Below are 22987 nucleotides of genomic sequence, written 5' to 3'. Positions count from 1 at the left end.
CAGTTTGAGTCCCACAAATTTGTTTAGTACAAATGCCTTATCTATAGCTAACATATTTAAATTCTTCGCTTCCATAATCTCATCTCATATATGAAAAACGAGACAACAGTATTTATTTAATACATTATGCTTCATCCCCCATAAGCTCTAATTTCCATTTTGATCTCTATTCAACCCTAAGTTAATTATAATTTTACATTGTGTTTAGAAAATTGGCCTTTATGTAATGTCCCAGTCATTCTTTATAACTTCTCTTAACTGTTCTAATCTTTTTTGCTGCTAATGTTTTCTATGTTAAAAAACAGTGAAAATGTTATCTCTCTCAACTTTTCTCTGGTGATTGATTGATGAGTGATTGATGTATTGACCCAACACATCTGCCCTGTGATCTAGATTTATGGGACCACTTTTCCGTGGTTCCATTCCTGCTTATCTGAATGGCACAGGGGCAACTTTAACCGCCTGTTAGGTTTCTGGGTGATAAGTATTTTTTCAGCTTCAGACTCACCACCCACACTTGAGGGTGCTTTACACAATGATGTAGTGTGCACCTTCTACTGCTCAGCACCCAGGTCTCCTCGTCAAGAATGCAGATTGGAATCCAGTGATATCACTGAGTTCTGACTGCTATTTTAACTAATGGATGCCATTGTGGCTTTTCTGACAGGTGAAGATACCAGTAAGAGGAGCTTGAGCCAAAATGACTCGAAGAAGTAAATCTTTTCAACTTGGATTTACTTTCCTTGTGGGTCCAGGAGGAGTGAGAGTAACAGAGACTGTTCCTTTGGTCCTTTGCAGTGACCTCCTTGTGCCTGATATTGTGAATCCCACCCACTGGCCAGCTACCATACATATCCTGACAGTTTCTGACAAGAAACTGCCCAGGGCCGTGTAGGTGAGGCTCAGGATTTGAAAGTGAACAATCATCACAAGGATGGTTTGTCCCTGATTAAAATCAGGGTTGATACTTGTATATAAAAGTAATGATGTATATGGTCAAGTATATTCTCACATTTAAACAATTTTATTCAGTAATCCTATAATTTTACCAATGGCTATTATAACACTTGAAACTTTAAAAGATTACTCTTAAACTAAATTGCAAAAAGGTTGTTTTGTCACCAATTAAATACAGTAACAGGGTGTGGTGGTAACAAGTAGTCTGTGGATTCTTGTAAGAAAATGAGCCTCATTGGCTCACCGCTTTTAAGCAGTATTGGAATGTGCCATTTGATACTACCTTTGTAGAATGGGAGCGAATCAGAGTAAGGATAAACAATCTGATCCTGGTAAACAGTGCAAAGTGCACTAAGCAGTATGAGTTCAACCTCTGATGAACCAGATTTTGCCTAAAAGCTTCATAGGAATTTTAATATTAATTATGAGATGCAGATAACTAGAGATTACACAGAACATTGGCCAAAATATAAACTGGTATAATTGCTGTTTCATAAGGATTTAGACATTGCAGTTGTCTCTACTTGTCTTGATACAGTTGAATGAAATGCATCTGTAAGAAAGCATGTTCAGTTATCTAATGATACGTTGAATGTTACTGAGTGGAAGGTGCCTCTCTGCTGAGCAGTGCCACCTTACTGTTGTGTAGTAGTTCTTAATTGTTATCTTTCTTAAGGATCTCATGGTATTAATTATGAAAGCTAGCCAATATTTTTTCCCTCAACCACTTCTACTAAAAAGAGTAGTTAGCCATTTAAAAGCAAAATACGGAGCAAACTGGAAATCTGAAATAAAATCTTATTCAGCTCTGTAGGGGGGCTTTGTGGACTCAAAACATTAACTGTGTTTCTCTCTCCACAGATGCTGCCAAACCTGCTGAGTTTATCCAGCATTTTTTGCTTTTATTATCATTAGCCATTTACTTTGTTTCTGTTTTTGGGATCGTGCTGTGCACAAATTGGCTGTTGCATTTTTCTATCTATCATAAGTAGGGCCTGGGTGGGATTGTGGTCGGTGCAGACTCAATGGTCCAAATGGCCTCTTTCTGCACTGTAGGGTTTCTGTGATTCTATGATTCTATAAGTTACTGTATGGGAGTGCTTTAAAACTTTTCCACAAGATAGGTTAAGGTGCAATCAAAATCCAGGCTTTTCTTTTCCTAGTACGCCTTTCTATCTCCTTGCTATCTTTCAGCCAACATCAGGATAATAGAATAAACAACATCAATCAGCAAAGAGGTGTTTCTTTTGTGTTTTCCCTCCTTTCTGCCAAGTTCCTATCACTTCCACTTCCAACAATAGTGCACTCTATTACTGTGAAGCTCAAACCCATAACAACTAACCAAATTCAAACTGTCAAAGTAGAATATTCACTCGGTTCTTTTGAACAAGATCCCACTGTTTGACAACTGAAGACAATGAAAGGGAAAAACTTGCATTTATTCAGCACCTAATCATCTCTTTGACAAATGTCTCCGGGCACTTCACACACAATTAATTACTTTGAAGTACAGTTGTCATGAGAGAGATTAGGCACTTGATTTTTCTCTACAAATCTGGCCAGTTATAATGGATTTACTGCGTTGTGTTTGAGGATTCGTTACCTTCCTTTCCTTGGTTTTTATCTCCCCCTGAGGGCCTTGTTAAAGAAGTGTCCAACATGGCGTGAAATCGGTAGAGTGATCCATCCATCCAACCATTTGTCAGCGTGAGGCCCAAGATCTTTTAGCCCATTTTTTTCACTAAAATAATTTCAGCAAGTTGACCACGCTATAAATATTGAAAATACTTTAATTATCTGAATTTCTGAGGTAATAATATAAAGGGCAGAGAGGGGAAAATGTTTTTGAACTGCAATCAGGAGAATTTTCCTGGTCAGTATGTTTCCAGACCAACAAAGAAGGAGGCATTGCTAGATCTGGTTCTGGGAAATGAGGTGAGTCAAGCAGTAGGTGAACATTTAGGCAACAGTGATCATTGTATTTTAAGGTTTGGGTTAGCTATAGAAAGGACCAGGAGCATTCTAAAGTTTAAAAATAATAAGGGGAGTACTAGTTTCATTCATTGATGTTCTGTTGGCTGATGGTGATAGGAGGACCTTGCTACTGTCCAGCCCTTACTGTCTTGGCATTCTCGCAGATGATGCATAGACCAATGTTGGAGCCACTACTCGCAAGACTGGTGTTCATGGTGATGTTGACTGAGAAATCCTCCAGGTCCAGCAACCAGTGGTATTGCCATGGGATGCTAAAGTCTGTACCACCATCGCTGACCTGATGAAATCAATAACCAAAAGGAATGGGAAGAGTATGCAGTCTTGCCATATTCCTGTGATATTGGAGGAGTCCGTGGTGCCCATGCTAGTCTTAAAGTAGCAGCTGGAGTCACAATATAAAGCTTTGGTATTAAAATACTGTGACAGGATATCATACTGTCTTGTGGTGTACCAGAGTGACTGTTGATGGATACTATTGAAAGCCTTCTTGAAATTAGTGAAGTTGGTAACAAGTGGCTTCTGATACTCTAGGCTCTGCCCTATGATGTTCCTGTAAAGATCTGCTTGTTGCATGATCTGCCACCCCAGAAACTTGCCTGTTCTTTACAAAAGATACTGTCTACTTCTACTTTTAATCTGTTGAGGAGAACCATGCTGAAGCCTTGCCAGGTATGGACAGTAGTGTTGTGCTCTTCCAGTTGCTGCATTTGCTGAGATTACCTTTGTTTGGCAGCTTGACTGTTACTTCTCTGCTCCACTCTTTCTGGACATTCCCCACAGTCCAGACTTTGTTAAACAGGTCTGTGAGCTTTGTTGTGACTGTGTTTTTGCCATGTTTCAATAGCTCTGCTGGTATCTCATCAATCCCAGGTGCCTTGTTTTTCAGGCTCTTGATGACATTTTGCGCCTCTGATCTGGCAATTTCTCCCAGATTCACATCTGGCTGCTGAGGTGTGGTACTATCATTGAGTTAAAATGTGGAGTTGGGGCTAGGTTCGTTGAGGATCTCCCAAAAGTACTCCACTCACCTTCCCTCCTGCTCCTCATTCATTAATAATGTCCTATCATCTTTACCTTTGGTGCATTGGTATTGCTTCTTGTACCAATCAGTTCCTATATGATCCTGTACAGCATCTTGGAGCTGTTCCAATTTGCCCCTGCCTTTTAACTCTTTCTATTCTCGTTTGTCCCTTCTGCAATTCTTCATGCTTTATCCAGTCTTCAGTATAATTCGTCATCTCCTCATCTTTGCTTAATTTTCTTTTTCTGATCTATCTTGCTTTTGCTAGCTTTGTTTCATCAATCAATTTCCAGGTTGACTCAGTGATCCATCGTTCTTTGTTGGTTCCTCTCCTGCGCATAATGTACTCTTAATCCCTCTTTTTGTAATTTCTCACTGTTCTTTAACGTTGCCTGACTTCATTTATACTTTGAACTTGTATACACATTGCGTCTGTTTCAGCCAAACAAAATAATTGACAGACATTCAAAATAATCAACAGTGATTCAACCTTGGCCTGTCGACTGCATGTCACTGATGCTGAAGATCTCAAGTCAATAGGTTCTCATTTCTCGTAGCACCTGGGACATTTTCCCACATTGGAAGACAAGCCAATTCTGGTGATGGCTTTGGCATTGACAATTGAGCTTGTCAAGGGTCGGCCTTCTTTTCAGTTTTCATCCAATGCTATCACGCATAGAGCCTTGGATGTGCTGTCCTGTGTTTGGTGTGGCTATTTCTTGCTATTTCTGTAGCAGTGGTGGGTTTTTACAAGCCCCACATCCAATGCTCCTCCTTTTCCAATTAGGCATGGGACTGGCTCTAGCTGCACCGATTAGCTAAAAATTAATAAAGAGGAGGTATTAGAAAAGCTAAAGGCACTTAAGTTATTAAGTCACCAGGATCAAATTGAAAGTGCAGAAGAAAGTAAGGGAGGAAATTGCGGAGACCCTGTCTATAACCTGCCAATTTTCCTTGGATATGTGGTGGCACCAGAGAACTGGAGAATTGCGGATTTAACACCTTGTTGAGCCTCAGCTGGAGCATTGTGTCCAATTCTGGGCACTGCACTTTCGAAATGGTGTGAAGGCATAGGAAAGGGTGCAGAAATGATTTATAAGAATGGCTCCAACATTGAGGAATTTCAGTTACATGGACAGATTGGAGAGGCTGGGGTTGTACTACATAGAACATAGAACATAGAAAGCCACAGCACAAACAGGCCCTTCGGCCCACAAGTTGCGCCGATCACATCCCCACCTCTAGGCCTATCTATAGCCCTCAATCCCATTAAATCCCATGTACTCATCCAGAAGTCTCTTAAAAGACCCCAACGAGTTTGCCTCCACCACCACCGACGTCAGCCGATTCCACTCACCCACCACCCTCTGAGTGAAAAACTTACCCCTGACATCTCCTCTGTACCTACCCCCCAGCACCTTAAACCTGTGTCCTCTCGTAGCAACCATTTCAGCCCTTGGAAATAGCCTCTGAGAGTCTACCCTATCCAGACCTCTCAACATCTTGTAAACCTCTATCAGGTCACCTCTCATCCTTCGTCTCTCCAGGGAGAAGAGACCAAGCTCCCTCAACCTATCCTCATAAGGCATGCCCCCCAATCCAGGCAACATCCTTGTAAATCTCCTCTGCACCCTTTCAATGGCTTCAACATCTTTCCTGTAATGAGGTGACCAGAACTGCACGCAGTACTCCAAGTGGGGTCTAACCAGGGTCCTATAAAGCTGCAGCATTATCTCCCGACTCCTAAACTCAATCCCTCGATTAATGAAGGCTAGTACGCCGTACGCCTTCTTGACCGCATCCTCCACCTGCGAGGCCGATTTAAGAGTCCTATGGACCCGGACCCCAAGGTCCTTCTGATCCTCTACACTGCTAAGAATGGTACCCTTCATATTATACTGCTGCTTCATCCCATTGGATCTGCCAAAATGGATCACCACACACTTATCCGGGTTGAAGTCCATCTGCCACTTCTCCGCCCAGTCTTGCATTCTATCTATGTCTCGCTGCAACTTCTGACATCCCTCCAAACTATCCACAACACCACCTACCTTGGTGTCGTCAGCAAACTTACCAACCCATCCCTCCACTTCCTCATCCAGGTCATTTATGAAAATGACAAACAGCAAGGGTCCCAGAACAGATCCCTGGGGCACTCCACTGGTCACTGACCTCCATGCAGAGAAAGACCCCTCCACAGCCACTCTCTGCCTTCTGCAGGCAAGCCAGTTCTGGATCCACAAGGCAACAGCCCCTTGGATCCCATGCCCTCTCACTTTCTCAAGAAGTCTTGCATGGGGGACCTTATCGAACGCCTTGCTGAAGTCCATATAGACCACATCCACCGCTCTTCCTTCGTCAATGTGTTTGGTCACATTTTCAAAGAACTCAACCAGGCTCGTAAGGCACGACCTGCCCTTGACAAAGCCGTGCTGACTACTTTTGATCATACTAAACTTCTCTAGATGATCATAAATCCTGTCTCTCAGGATCCTCTCCATCAACTTACCAACCACTGAGGTTAGACTCACCGGTCGGTAATTTCCCGGGCTGTCCCTGTTCCCTTTCTTGAATATAGGGACCACATCTGCAATCCTCCAATCCTCCGGAACCTCTCCCGTCTCCATCGACGATGCAAAGATCATCGCCAAAGGCTCCGCAATCTCCTCCCTCGCCTCCCACAGTAACCTGGGGTACATCCCATCCGGTCCCGGCGACTTACCAACCTTGATGCCATTCAATAGTTCCAACACATCCTCTTTCTTTATGTCCACATGCTCGATCCTTTCTGTCCACCGCAAACCAGCAGTACAACCACCCAGATCCCTTTCCACCGTGAATACCGAGGTAAAGTATTCATTAAGCAGCTCCGCCATTTCTAACGGTTCCGCACAAACTTTTCCCCCTTCACCTTTTAAGGGTCCTATGCCTTCACATCTCATCCTTTTACTCTTGACATATTTGTAGAAAGCCTTGGGATTCTCCTTAATCTTACCCGCCAAGGCCTTCTCATGACCCCTTCTCGCTCTCCTAATTTCCTTCTTAAGCTCCTTCCTACATCCCGTATACTCCTCTAAATCCTTAACACCTCCTAGCTCTCTGAACCTTCTGTACGCCTCTCTTTTCTTATTCACCAGGTTCATCACAACCTTCGTGCACCACGGTTCCCGTACCCTACCAACACCCCCCTGTCTCATCGGAACGTTGTCATGCAGAGCTGCAGACACACATTCCTTGAAAATCCTCCACTTTCCTTCGGTACTTTTCCCCAAGAATGCCTCCTTCCAATTTACCCGTCTAATTTCCTCCCTGATGACACTGTATTTCCCTTTACTCCAGAGAAACACTTTCCTAGCCTGCCTGATCCTATCTCTTTCCAATGCTATCGTGAAGGAGATAGAATTATGATCGCTATCCCCAAGATGCTCACCCACCGAGAGATCCTCCACCTGTCCAGGTTCATTAGCCAGCACCAGATCAAGTACAGCCTCTCCTCTAGTAGGCTTATCCACATACTGTGTCAGGAAACTCTCCTGGACACACCTAACAAACTCCTCTCCATCCAAACCCCTAGCCCTAGGGATATTCCAATCTATGTTTGGGAAATTAAAATCTCCCATCACGACAACTCTGTTATTCCTACATCTCTCCAGGATCTGTTTCCCCATCTGCTCCTCAACATCTCTGTTACTATTGGGCGGCCTATAGAAAACACCCAGCAACGTTACCGACCCCTTCCTGTTCCTAACCTCCACCCACAGAGACTCCGTAGTCAATCCCTCCACGGCGTCCACCTTCTCTACAGCCGTGACACTATCCCTGATCAACAGTGCCACTCCCCCCCCTCTCTTGCCTCCCTCCCTGTCCTTCCTGAAACATCTAAAACCCGGCACCTGAAGCACCCAGTCCTGTCCCTGAGACATCCAAGTCTCCGTAATGGCCACCACATCACAATTCGAAGCAGCAATCCACGCTCTAAGCTCATCCACTTTATTCACTACACTCCTGGCATTAAAATAGACACATCTCAGACCTTCAGCCTGAGCACTTCCCTTCTCCATCACTCGTCTAACCTCCCTCTTACCCTGTTTACATTCCTTATCTATTTGCGAGCTAACCTCCTCGCTCTCAGTCCCCTCATTTCGATTCCCTCCCCCCAACCTTTCTAGTTTAAAGTCTCTCCAGTAGCCTTAGCCAACTAATTAAAAAAACAAAAGGATAGAAGTGTTTAAAATCATGAGGAGTCTAGACAGAGACGATGGAGAGAAACTGTTCCCATTGGCAAAATCTCTCCAATGGCTATGTGATAAATTGGCAGCTGATTTGTTTTTGGTGTTCATCAAAGGAGCAAAATCAGCCAATACACAGGCTTACACTTTGAATAATTCCATGTGATCTTAAATAATTACCTGAAAAGCCAAATTAGGCTTTGGTTTAGTGCTAAAGAACAGTGGGCCACCAAGATCACTTTCTTCATCAAGCAGGTATATCTATCGAGTCAGATTTACGCATCACTGAGTTCCATACCTGGTCACCATGACAAGAAAACTGGAACATAAATATATCAATATATTTTTAAAATTTCATCTGAGTTCACTACTGTTTACAAAACGTTAGGTGTAAAAATTCAGTAAGGCCTGTTGGCAGGCATGGGGAATTGTGATACACATTTACCCTGTGTCCAATGGAAATGATGCAGGCATCTTGCAAACTTTGTGCTGCCTATGCATTTGCATGATTGTGATACACTGCTCAGTGCTAAGCACACATTGATGAGAGGCTTCATGTAAGGCTGGCGCATAGAATCATAGAATCCCTCAGTGCAGAAGGAAGCCACTCGGCCCATCTGACTAAGCATCCCATCCAGGCCCTATCCCTGTAACCCAGGGTACATAACCCATTAATTCCCCCTAAACTTCACATCTTGGGACACTAATTCAGCATGGCCAATCCACCTAACCCGCACGTCTTTGAACCGTGGGAGGAAACCAGAGCACCCGGAGGAAACCCACGCAGACATGGGGGAACATGCAAACTCCCCACAGACAGTTATCCAATGCCGGAATTGAACCCGGGTCCCTGGCACTGTGAGGCAGCAGTGCTAACCACTGTGCCATCGTGCTGCCCTCACCAATCAAAGCCAGCCAAGTTTAAAGAAGAGGTGCATTCTAGCTGCAGTAGATGTTGGAAGTAGTTGGCAGAGATATTCTGAGCAGGAATAAACTAGAGTATTGAACCACAGGTCAGACAGAATTTACCTGAGGCAGCACTGGGTGCCTTGGGGCAGGAAGTGGAAAGAAGCAAAGAGGTCATGTTTCTGTAGGGAGCCAGCAATCCCTTCATAAGAATATAAGAATTAAGAGCAGGAGTAGACCATCTGACCCCACGAGCCTGCTCCTAAGATCATGGCTGATCCTTTCATGGAATCAGCTCCACTTACCTACCCGCTCACCATAACCCTTAATTTCTTTACTGTTCAAAAATCTATCTATCTTTGCCTTAAAAACATTCAACAAGATAGCTCAACTGCTTCACTGAGCAGGGAATTCCACAGATTCACAACCCTTTGGATGAAGAAGTTCTTCCTCAACTCAGTCCTAAATCTGCTCCCCCTTATTTTGAGGCCAGGCCCCCAAGTTCTATTTTCACTCGCCAGTGGAAACAACCTTCCTCTGGCGAGTGAAAATATAACTTATCTATTCCCTTCATAATTTTATATGTTTCTATAAGAACGCCCCTCATTCTTCTGAATTCCAATGAGTATAGTCCCAGTCTACTCAATCTCTCCTTATAAGCCAACCCTCTCAATTCTGGAATCAACATAGTGAATCTCCTCAGCAGCCCCTCCGTGCCAGTACATCCTTTCTCAAGTAAGGAGACCAAAACTGTACACCGTACTCCTGGTGTGGCCTCACCAGCACCTTATACAGCTGCAACATAACCTCCCTGTTTTTAAACTCCATCCCACTAGCAATGAAGGACAAAATTCCATTTGCCTTCTTAATTACCTTCTGCACCTGCAAACCAACTTTTTGTGATTCATGCACAAGGGCACCCAGATCCCCTTGCACAGCAGCAAGCTGCAATTTTATACTATCTAAATAATAGTCCATTTTGCTGTTATTCCTACCAAAATGGATGACCTCACATTTACCAACATTGTACTCCATCTGCCAGACCCTTGCCCACTCACTTAAACTAACTATATCCCTTTGCAGACTTTCAGTGTCCTCTGCACACTTTGCTCTACCACTCATCTTAGTGTCGTCTGCGAACTTTGACACACTACACCTTGTCCCCAACTCCAAATCATCTATGTAAATTGTAAACAATTGTGTTCCCAACACTGATCCCTGACGCACACCACTAGTCACTGATCGCAAACCAGGAAAACACCCATTTATCCCCACTCTTTGCATTCTGTTAGTTAACCAATCCTCTATCCATGCTGATACATTACCCGTAACGTTGTGCACCTTTATCTTATGCAGCAGCTTTTTGTGCGGCATCTTGTCGAATGCCTTCTGGAAATCGATATACACCACATCCACCAGCTCCCATTGTCCACTGCACTTGTAATGTCCTCAAAGAATTCTAGTAATTTAGTTAAACATGGCCTGCCTTTCATGAACCCATGCTGTGTCTGCCCAATGGGGGACAATTTCTATCCAAGTATCTCGCTATTTCTTCCTTGATAGATTCAAGCATTTTCCCCACTACAGAACTTAAGCTAATCAGCCTATAGTGACCCGCCTTTTGTCTACCTCCTTTTTCAAACAGTGGCATCACATTTACTGTTTACCAATCTAGCAGAACCACCGCAGAGTCCAGCGAATTTTTGTAAATTACCACAAGCGCATTTGCTATTTCCCCTGCCATCTCTTTTAGTACTCAGGGATACATTCCATCAGGGCCAGGAGACTTGTCTACCTTTAGCCCCATTAGCTTGCCCAACACTACATATTTAGTGATAATGATCGTTTATAGGTCCTCACCTGCCATAGCCTCCTTGTCATCAATTTTTGGCATGTTATTTGTGTCTTCCACTGTGGAGACCGACACAAAATATCTGTTCAATGCCTCGACCATTTCCTCATTTCCTATTTTGAATCCTGCTTCTCATCCTCTAAAGGACCAATGTTTACCTTAGCCACTCTTTTTTATTTTATATATTTGTAGAAACTTTTGCTATCTGTTTTAATGCTCTGAGCTAGTTTACTCTCATTGTCTATCTTGCAATCTTTTATAGCTCTTTTTGTGGCTTTCTGTTGACCTTTAAAGATTTCCCAATCCTCTAGTTACCCATTAATCTTTGCCACCTTCTAAGCATTATCTTTCAATTTGATACCCTCCTTTATTTCCTTAGATATCCATGGCTGATTATCTCTTTTCCTACTGTCCTTCCTGTTCACTGGTATATACTTTTGCTGAGCACTGTGAAAAATCGCTTTGAAAGTCTTCCGCTGTTCCTCAATTGTCCCACCATCAAGTCTTTTCTCCCAGTCTACCTCATCCCATTGTAGTCTCTTTTGTTTAAGCACAAGACACTGATATTGGATTTTACCTTCTCACCTTCCATCTGTATTTTAAATTCAACTATACGTGATCGCTCCTTCTGAGAGGATCCCTAACTGACATCACTAATTATTACTGCCTCATTACAGAGGACCAGATCTAGGATAGCTTGCTCCCTTGTAGGTTCCGTTACATACTGTTTGAGGAAACTATCGCAGATACATTCTATGAACTCCTCCTCAAGGCTGCCTTAACCAACCTGATTTGACCAATCGACATGTAGATTAAAATCCCCCATGATAATTGCTGTACCATTTTTAGATGCATCAGTTATTTATTTGTTTATTGCCTGCCCCGCCATGATGTTATTTGGTGGCCTATAGACTACATCTATCAGTAACTTTTGCTCCTTACTATTTCTAATTTCCATCCAAATGGATTCGACCTTTTCCTCCATGGAACCTATAAGATCTCTCACTACCGCCCTGATTTCACCCTTAAATATCAGAGCTACACCACCTCCCTTACCTTCCTGTCTGTCCTTCCGAATAGTCTGATGCAGTCCCAGTCCCAGTCGTGACCAATACCTGCAACAGACATTGCAAAGCCAGTGGGAGCAGATAGTCATAGAGACCAACGCCAAGTGTCTGGCTTCAAGGACCTGGATGCAGTGCCAGTAAAACTTAAGTGACCTTAGGTAAGCAGTTGGGATCAGTGAATGCATCTTCAAATGCAGTTATAAAATATAATTATATATTAATTATAATAGTGCCCTCTTCTGGTCATTCGTGTGTATTATATAGATATATAGATATAAATATTCATGTATATACGAAACTAGTTTCACTTTTTGGTACCAGACTCCATGCTGTACACACCAGTGTTTGTGTCCTTAAAAGATGTCAGTCATTTTGGATGGGATTTTGGATTTCCTCGATGAACAAATTTGGGTTGGAGAAACTTCCAGAAATCCAGCAGCAGGACTTGGGTGTTTTTGTTTCCCAGTGTGAAAAAGGCTTAAAAATCCGGTTTTACAAATAAGCCTGTTGTATATGTGGATGGACTAACCTTCAGAGATAGCTGTGCCAACAGATATTATTATTGGGCAACTGTGACAGCTAAGACCAAGACTCTTTCGATGCGTGTGTAAAGTGGTTAGAGATGGTTTTCACTGCTGATAATATCCATAAAAATACCAGTAATCCAGCTTTTAATCAGGCAATGGGGCAATTGAAGTAAGCCTTAAAATGTGTGGAATGCTCAAGAACTTGCTTGCCCTTACAAAGTCAAAAGACATGCTGCTGTCAGACACTTTGTGTAAGATTTAGCAACAGTATTGTGCCAAGCCGCTGGAGATTGCAAAAAGCTATTGTTTTGGAATATGGAATCAGATGCCCGATGAGGACACTGGAGAGTTTATGTGGCCTTGAAAAAGCTGTCTATTCATTGCAATGTAGGAAAATTTCAAGGGTGAGCATTTCAGGACAGATTTTTGTGCAGTTTAAAAAATGAATGTATTTGCAGTAAGTTGATAATATTGGCAATGTTAACTTTTCGCATAGCTTGTCAACAGTCTTGTCCATGGTTATGGCTGAATGTGACTTGAAAGAGGATAGACTTGACCACCACCAATCAACTACTGAAGTAAATAAATTGCAGAATGCCCTAACGATACTAATTAGTAGCAGCAGTGGTATAGCAAAAGGTATCGCTTCTCGGCCTTTTGGCTAAGATCAAGTGTAGTATGGTCGGCAGCCCATGGTCGGCCGCACTTGGTTGAGGTCATTAGGTTACACTGAAGCTTCATATGTTTCATATGAAGCAATTTTTTAAAGCGGCATCTCGGCCTTTTGGCTAAGATGCAAATGAGCTCAAGTCTTGGAGGAGGAACCTCCCCCTTCTCCAATCAGCTTGGCTCATGTAGATCAGGCCCAGGACAGGGTGGTTTGGTCGCTCGCCCTGTCTTGTCAGCCTGGATCTGAAATGTCTCAACTTGTTGAGACTCTGAATTGGATTTGATTTGATTGAATTGGAAAAGTATTTTTAAAAAGTGGTATAGCAAAATCCTGTTCCTGGTGCTTAGGCTAACATTGGACACAGAATTGACCATTTGTGAAAGAAACTGCAAGAAGCAGGGTCACCTTCACTCAACCCTGGAACACGTAGATAACACAATACACCAATGTCAGACTCCTATTATTGACTGCAGCTCACTATTAGTCCTTCAAAACTCATCTCCAAACTCTGTGGCCTGGGCCTTGGCTCTTCCCTCTGCGACTGGATCCTGAACTTCCTAACCCATAGACCACAATCAGTAAGGATAGGCAACAACAACACCTCCACGATCATCCTCAACACCGGTGCCCCACAAGGCTGTGTTTTCAGCCCCCTACCACACTCCTTATACACCTATGACTGTGTGGCCAAATTCCCCTCCAACTCAATTTTCAAGTTTGCTGTCGACACCACCGTAGTGGGTCGGATCTCAAACAATGACAAGACAGAGTACAGGAATGAGATAAGAGAATCTGGTGAACTGGTGCGGCAACAATAATCTCTCCCTCAATGTCAACAAAACAAAGGAGATTGTCATCGACCTCAGGAAGGGGAGAGAACATGCCCCTGTCTACATCAACAAGGGCGAAGTAGAAAGGGTCGAGAGCTTCAAGTTTTTAGGTGTCCAGATCACCAACAAACTGTCCTGGACTGCCCCTCCCCCATGCTGACACTATAGTTAAGAATGCCCACCAACGCCTCTACTTTCTCAGAAGACTAAGGAAATTTGGCATTTCAGCTACAACTCTCACCAGCTTTTACAGATGCACCATAGAAAGCATTCTTCCTGATTGTATCACAGCTTGGTATGGCTCCTGCTGTGCCCAAGACCACAAAAAACTACAAAGCCCAATCCGTCACGCAAACAAACCTCCCATCCATTGACTCTGTCTACACTTCCCGCTGCCTCGGCAAAGCCACCAGCATAATTAAGGACCCCACGCAATCCCTGACATTCTCTCTTCCACCTTCTTCCATCAGGAAAAAGATACAAAAGTCTGAGGTCACATACCAACCGACTCAAGAACAGCTTCTTCCCTGCTGCTGTCAGACGTTTGAATGGATCTACTTTGCATTAAGTTGATCTTTCTCTACACCCTACCTATGACTGTAACACTACATTCTGCATTCTCTCATTTCCTTCTCTATGAACGGTATGCTCTGTCTGTATAGCACGCAAGAAACAATACTTTTCACTGTATGCTAATACATGTGACAATAATAAATCAAATCTTGTCAAGGTATCATAGAATCATAGAATTCCTACAATGCAGAAGAAGGTCCATTGATCTGCACTGACAACAATCCCATGCAGGCCCTATCCACGTAACCCCAGATATGTACCGTGCTAATACCCCTGACACTAAAGGGACAATTTAGCATGATCAATCATCCTAAACCGCACATCTTTGGATTGTGGGAGGAAACCAGAGCACCCGGTGGAAACCCATGCAGACACAGTAAGAATGCGCAAACTCCACACAGTCACCCAAGGCCGGGAATTGAACCCAGGTCCCTGGCACTGTGAAGCAGCAGTGCTAACCATTCTGCCACTGTTAGAAGAAATAACATGTTACAAGAAATTAAACAGAGTAAATGCTGGCTAGAGGAAAGGGCAGTCACTGTATATAATTACTGTCACAGGTAATTATAGTCACAGGTAGGTTGAAGTCACATGATCTGAAGCACATGGATGTCCGGTGGAAATTCGCAGGGCACATGTTCCAAGTAACATTGGATGGAGTGCCGATAAACATAGAGGTCAACATGAGTGCATCAGTCAGCGTGATTCCTGAATCACTGTATGGTGAAAAGTTGATTCAGCATCAACTGGAGTAATTGCAAATAGAGTTACACAGTTATGAAAGAGAGAAAGTTCCCACAATGGGAGCTGTGTTAGTACCGGTCACATACAAGGAGCAATGTGCTAAATTACACATGATTTTCACAAAGGGTGAAAAACCAACCTGATTTGGAAGAAACTGGTTAACAGCACTTTGTTGGAACAAGCTTTTTCATGTCAAGGCAATGTGATGGACAAGTATCATCAGGTGTTTAGTGAAACCAGCAAATTAATTCAAGTGTAGCAGGAACATGTAGGCTACAGTGAGTAAAGTTAAAGTCTCTGTGCTCTAAGAGAAAGGGTAGGGCAACAACTGAAAAGACTCGAGTCTGAAAACATTATCGCTAAATGAAACCGAGTAATTGGGCTATTCCCATTGTTGTAGTGCCAAAATTAGATGGTAGTGTAAGAATATATGGCGACTATAAGGTAACAGCAAATCAGGTTCCAGAAAGTAATCCACACAATACTTTGTCAAATGTGGAGGATATGTTCACAATGTTGTCAGAAAACCATAATTTTGCGAAGTTAGATCTGACAAATGCCTATCGGCAAGATGATGAGTTTAAATCATATTTAACTATTAAAACACACATGGGTCTTTTTCAGTTTCATTTGCTTCCATCTGGTGTTTCTTCAGCCCCCAAAACTTTCCAAGAGGTGATGAAGCAATTTTTATAAGGAATTCAAGTAGTGTGCTATTTGGATGAGATGCTTATTTATAGTTCCAAATAGGCAGACCCATGATGACAGACTGAATAAAGTGTTCCAACATTTGGAAATACATAGAGTTCAAGTAAAGGCACACCAATGTGCAATGTTTCAAAACTCTAGAGTATTTGGGTCATAGGGTAGACAAAGCTGGGTTACATCCTAACAAGAGTAAGGTTCAAATGTTAAGAAATATCTCTGAGCTCAAATCTTTTTTCGGCCTGCTATAAAAAATACATAAGAAATTTAGCAACCTTATTCCCCCCATTGAATGAACTCTTGAGGAAGGGTGTTCCATGGGATTGGACAAAGAGTGTGACAGAGGCTACATATAGATTTCTTAGAATTTGAAGGGCAACAACTATTTATACATTGTATAGATAGCTGGTTCAAAGTGGGTCATGATGTGGAGATGCCGGCGTTGGACTGGGGTAAACACAGTAAGAAGTTTAACAACACCAGGTTAACCAAATAAACCTGTTGGACTTTAACCTGGTGTTATTAAACTTCTCAAAGTGGGTTGAACAGTTCCCAATGAATCGAACAACGATAGCAAAACTCTAAATATTTTGTGTAACTTATTTGTTGCTTATGACTTCCCGGAGAAAATTGTGTCTTGAAAGTAGACCTCAGGTTTGTTCAGGAAAGTTTGCACAATCATGAAAATGAATGCAGTAAAACACTGGAGTTCCACCATATCATTCTGCTTCAAATGGTACAGCAGAGCACACTACAAATAGTTAGGTGTGCTCTTGTTAAGAAAAATGCTTGGTACAAATTGGAAGTAATGTCAGTTGTTATTGGATCAAATTTTTTGATTATTTATGTAACACACCTCGCATTCCTACTGGCAGAACGCTGGCTGAATTGTTTCTTAGAAGACAGCCTGGAATTAGGTTTTCATTGTTGAAGCCACATTTGGCTACCAGCAAAAGTAGTGAAGGTTTATGATCCTCAAACATATTTGGCCTAGATGTTTGGGAGTGGAAAGGTTAGGTTAGTACTTATAGATCATGTTTTAACTTCTGACACACTTTAAGGAGGAAGTTGGGAAGAATCAAATGACATTGATGAGTCATTTGGTTGGGATACGAGTGGAGTAGCAGTAGTTACGCCAACACAAGTTGTGCCTGAAACCAGTTTAGATCCAAGTCAGAATTGGACAGACGTGACTGATGAAGTGGAAAATTCAATTTTCTGCACCACAAACCTCAGACACTGCTCAATTCACTACATCGCCATCACTTTGCCCACCAGCAATCTCTAGCAACCGGGACCTATAACATTCATATGCTCCACCTCATCTTTACACATTTATCAACGTTCTTGGCCTCCCATCACTTCCAAAAATGCCCACATACTTCCGGCTGTTCAGCTGTGACAGCAATATCAACCAAACACATTGCAATACACTCACTGACACTCTTCCATCTGCCTTGTAGGACAGGTTGGCAGATAGGAGGAAACAACAATTGACTGGCTGTGGACAGACACAGCTGCATGTCCTCGCCACCCCCTTGCAGGAGATGGTGCTTGGCACTATTGGTATGGCTTTCACTGAGGCCGTGGCAAACAGCGTCACTGAAGTCATCCAGGATGACTTTATGCTCCTGCCTCATTCATCTTCTCAAATGCCTGTTTTTTCACTCTTTCATGGGATATGGACATCAGAAAATAGACACGCAGATATTGCCCATCCCTAATTGACCACTGACATGAACCACTGCAGTACATGTCGTATAGATATACCCACAGTGCTGTCAGAGAGAGCAATCCAGTGACAGCGAAGGAACAGCAATGTAGTTTCAAGTAAGAATGGTACATGGTTTGGAGAGGAACTTACGGATGATGATGTCCCCATGCATCTGCCGTCCTTGTTCATCTAAGAGTTGAGGTCGCGAGAGTGGAAAGGCACTGTCAGAGGAGCCTTGGTGAGTTGCTGCAGTGTATCTTGTAGATAGTACACATTGTTGCCACTACACATTGGTAGTGGATGGAGTGAATGTTGAAGTTGGGATGATAATCAGGTGAGCTGCTTTAGCCTGGATGTTGTTGAGTTTCTCGAATGTTATTGAAGCTGCACTCATCCAAGCAAGCGGACAGTATTCCATCACACTCTTGACTTGTGTCTTGGAGATGGTCGATAGGTTCTGGGGAGCCAGGAAGTGAGTTACTTGCCATAGAATTCCCAGCCTCTGACCTGCTCTTGTAGTCACAGTATTTATATAGTCCAGTTCAGTTTCCCATCAATGATAATCCTCAGGATGTTGATACTGGGATAGTGGGGAATTTAGTGATGGTAATCACTATTGGGGGATTTAGTGATGGGAGATTTAGTGATGGGGCGGCACGGTAGCACAGTGGTTAGCACTGCTGCTTCACAGCTCCAGGGACCTGGGTTCGATTCCCGGCTTGGGTCACTGTCTGTGTGGAGTTTGCACATTCTCCTCGTGTCTGCGTGGGTTTCCTCCGGGTGCTCCGGATTCCTCCCACAGTCCAAAGATGTGCAGGTTAGGTTGATTGGCCATGCTAAAAAAATTGCCCTTAGTGTCCTGAGATGTGTAGGTTAGAGGGATGAGTGGGTAAATATGTAGGGATATGGGGGTAGGGCTTGGGTGGGATTGTGGTCGGTGCAGACTCGATGGGCCAAATGGCCTCTTTCTGCACTGTAGGGTTTCTATGATTTCTAATGCCATTGAATGCCAAGGGGAGATGGTTGGATTTTCTTTTTGTCATGATGATAGGTGAAAAACCTGTATTACATATGGAACTTTTAAGACCTGTGGTTTAAAAATGGACATACAAGCCAAAGATGGCTGAGAATGTAAGTTCAGTCACTGGCTGAATGGCTGGTGGATGATATAGGAGGGAGGCAATGGAATCACACCCTGGTCCCAGAAAAGGATGTGGAGATGCTGGCGTTGGACTGGGGTAAACACAGGAAGAAGTTTAACAACACCAGGTTAAAGTCCAACAGGTTTATTTGGTAGCAAAAGTCACAAGCTTTCGGAGCCTTAAGCCCCTTCTTCAGGTGAGTGGGAATTCTGTTCACAAACAGGGCATATAAAGACACAAACTCAATTTACAAAATGGTGGTTGGAATGCGAATACTTACAGCTAATCAAGTCTTTAAGGTACAAACAATGTGAGTGGAGAGAGCATTAAGACAGGTTAAAGAGATGTGTATTGTCTCCAGACAGGATAGCCAGTGAGACTCTGCAGGTCCAGGCAAACTGTGGGGATTACAGATAGTGTGACATGAACCCAGAAAAGGACACATCAAAAGCACAAAAGTTAGACAGAAGCTAACTGCCATCTCCTGTGGAGATGATGTGAGCTGATTATCATCTCAGCAGGACTAATATCCTATGAACAATGTCCCAGACTGGTTTGTAAATCTTCATCTTCCAGGAATATACAAAGACTGGGAAAAAAGCCAGCTGCAAAACTTAGTCAGTGTCAACTAGTGCTGGGTGTGACAGCATGTGACACAGTAGGAAAGACAGCAGTAGACCCCTGCAAAGGTTTTGCAGGTAACTCTTTCTCTGATTGCTGAAGCAAGCCAAGTCAATCAAGTCACAGTTAAAAATGAAACGGAGCAGCTTCTCAGCTGAACCGCAGAGCACTGGAATCTCAAAACTGACTATTCACCTGCTGAAATTAGCACTACTAGAATCATGAAGCATATTTTTTTAACTTGCTAACCTTAGGACTTGATTCTCATTTCTAAACTGCATGAATGTATGTGCATGTGCTTTATCATTTTTCTTGCATTCAGTAGCTAATAAAGTCACTCTTAACTCAAAGCCTGGTTCCATTGGCTCCTTTTAAGACATAAATATTGGGACTGGGAAAAGATATCTGCAATAAAAACGTAAGAACTAAGAGCAGGAGTAGGCCATCTGGCCCCTCGAGCCTGCTCCGCCATTCAATAAGATCATGGCTGATCTTTTTGTGGACTCAGCTCCACTTACACGCCTGCTCACCATAACCTTTAATTCCTTTACTGTTCAAAAATGTATCCATCCTTGCCTTAAAAACGTTCAATGAGGTAACCTCAACTGCTTCACATTGCAGGGAATTCCACAGATTCACCTTTGGGTGAAGAAGTTCCTCCTCAACTCAGTCCTAAAGCTGCTCCCCCTTATTTTGAGGCCATGCCCCCTAGTTCTAGTTTCACCTGCCAGTGGAAACAACTTCCCTGCTTCTATCTTATCTATTCCCTTCATAATCTTATATGTTTCTATAAGATCTCCCCTCATTCTTCTGAATTCCAATGAGTATAGCCCTAGTCAACTCAGTCTGTCCTCATAAGCCAATCCTCTCAACTCCAGAATCAACCTAGTGAATCTCCTCTGTACTGTGCCAGTATATCCTTTCTCAAGCAAGGAAAGGGTTCCCTTTCAAATTAATCTTGTTGCGACCAACCAAGCCCATTGAATAAATAAAGGAAACCCACTCATCCCCCCTCACCCGAGGCATTACAATTTTGGGGTATCCCATCCAGAGTTTACCAAATTGGGGGAATCTCGCTTGGGGACCAGTCATAATACTTTGGTGGTGGTGGTCATTGCCTGGCACTTGTGTGGTGCAAATGTTACCTGCTACTTATCAGCCCAAGCCTGAATATGTCCAGGTCTTGCTGCATATGCACACAAACTGCTCTGGTATCTGAGGAGCCATGAACGGTGTTGAACATTCGACAATCATCAACAAACATTCTGTCCTCGCTTCTGACCTTATGATGGAAGGAAGGTCATTGAAGAAGCAGCTGAAGATGATTAGGCCTAAGATACTCCCACACTCCCTTGAGGAACTCCTGCAGTGAAGTTCTGCAACTGAGATGAGTGACCCGCAACAACTACAGTCATCTTCCTTTATGCTGGTTTAGCATGGCCAGTGCACCTAACCAGCAAGTCTTTTGGATTGTGGGAGGAAACTGGAGCACCCAGATGAAACCCATGCAGACACGAAGAATGTGCAGACTCTGCACAGACGGTGACCCAAACCAGGAATCGAACCCGGATCCCTGGTGCTGTGAGGCAGCAGTGCTAACCACTGTGCCACCATGCCACAGGCTACTCCTTGCCCAATGCCTCATGACACTCTCCACCTATCTTTGAACATCAGGTGTTGTGGGTAACAGTTAGCCCATACACCCACCATTCCAACTCAGCAAATGCAGAAAAACATGCCAGAGATCATGATTTATATGAACAGAAATCGTGTTTGACAAACCTACTCGAGTTTTTGATGCTGTAACTAGCAGAATAGATAAGGGAGAGCCAGTGGAAGTGATGTAGTAGGATTTTCAGAAAGCTTTTGACAAAGTCCCATGTAAGAGGTTAGTGTGCAAAATTAATGCATATGGGATTGAAGTTAATATATTGGCATGTATTGATAATTAGTTAGCAGACCAGAAAACAGAGAGTAGGAATAAATGAGTCTTGAGAACTAATGGAATGCAGCAGGGATCAGTGCTTGGGCCCCAGCTAGTCACAATATAGGACGAGGGAATCAAATGTAATATTTCCAAGTTTGCTGATGACATGAAATTTGGTTGGAATGTGAGTAATGAGGAGGATGTAAAGAGACTACAAGGCTATTTAGACAAGTTGAGTGAGTGGGCAAATATGTAGCTGATGCAGAATAACTTGGTTAAGTGTGAAATTATCTACTTGGATGGGAAAAACAGGTGCACTGTATTATTTAAATGGTGATTGATTGGGAAACGTTGATGGACAAAAGAACCTGGGTGTCCTTGTACACCAATCACTGAAAGCAAGCATGCAGTTAGGAAGTCAAATGATATGTTGGCCTTCATTGCAAAAAGATTTGAGTACAAGAGCAAGAGTGTCTTACTGCAGCGCCACCACACCTGGAGTATTGTGTGCAGTTTTGGTCTCCTTACCTAAGAAAGGATATACTTGCTATAGAGGAAGTGCAGCGAAGGTTTATCGGACTGATTCCTGGGATGGCAGGGTTGTCATATGAGGAGAAATGAGAAAGAATGAGAGGAAATCTCATTGATACATATAAAATTCTGACAGGGCTGGACAAACTGGATGCAGGGATAATGTTTCCCTGGCTAGAGTGTCTAGAACAAGGGGTTACAGTCTCAGGATCTGGGTAGGCCATTTAGGACTGAGATGAGGAGAAACTTCTTCACTCAGAGGATGTTGAACCTGTGGAATTATCTACCACAGAAGGCAGTGGAGGCCAAGTCACTGACTATATTTATGAAGAAAATAAATAGATTTCTAGACTCTAAAGGCTTAAAGGGGTACTGGGAGAGTGTGGGAGCATGGTGTTGAAATAAAGGATCAATCACGATCATATTGAATAGCGAAGCAGGCTTGAAGGGCCAAATGGCCTGCTCCTATTTTCTATGTTTCTGTCGTGGATCCATGGTGAGGAAAGGAGAGTGAATTGGAGGCCAAGAATAGCTGAAGAATCTGAGTAGGCCATTTTCTCCTTTTGTTCCCTACATAGTGGCTGGTGAAACTGGGTGGTAAAACTACCACCAAGAGACCACAACGGGGTTCCCAGCTTTTCGTTTTTAAACCCTGATGGTGATGGGCTGAATATCCGGGCCCATTTTTCCCTCTGTTGTATCATGGGTAGATTCTGTTAGATATATCTCTGGAAAATGGTTTGTGTACCTGAGTAACTTTCCACCCTAGCCAGTGCGGATCTGCTGAAAAGTATGAAGTTAAATGTAAGTGACTTTTCAGCCTCCACACATACTTTTAACTTCCATTTTCAGAATGGCCTTGAACTGCATCAGTGGCAGGTTGACAGATTTCATATATAAAAATACAACTCGGCAAGCATATCTAAAAGGATGAAGTATGACTATTAATCCTGTGTTGGTCTCCTGCAAAGGGAAT

The 22987-nt window shown here is 43.1% G+C and overlaps 1 protein-coding gene and 1 pseudogene across 4 annotated transcripts in view; both read left to right on the top strand.

Annotated features, from left to right (window-relative positions):
- cdk6 (cyclin dependent kinase 6) overlaps nt 1-22987 on the top strand; it is a 265424-nt gene that overhangs the window by 162288 nt on the left and 80149 nt on the right. The window lies entirely within an intron of this gene.
- LOC144481734 (U2 spliceosomal RNA) lies at nt 13196-13401 on the top strand (annotated as a pseudogene).

This window comes from Mustelus asterias, chromosome 2 (genome assembly GCF_964213995.1).
Source record: "Mustelus asterias chromosome 2, sMusAst1.hap1.1, whole genome shotgun sequence".
Lineage (NCBI taxonomy): Eukaryota > Metazoa > Chordata > Chondrichthyes > Carcharhiniformes > Triakidae > Mustelus > Mustelus asterias.
Note: the sequence above shows the minus strand (reverse complement) of the source record. Positions and strands in the feature narration are given on the sequence as shown.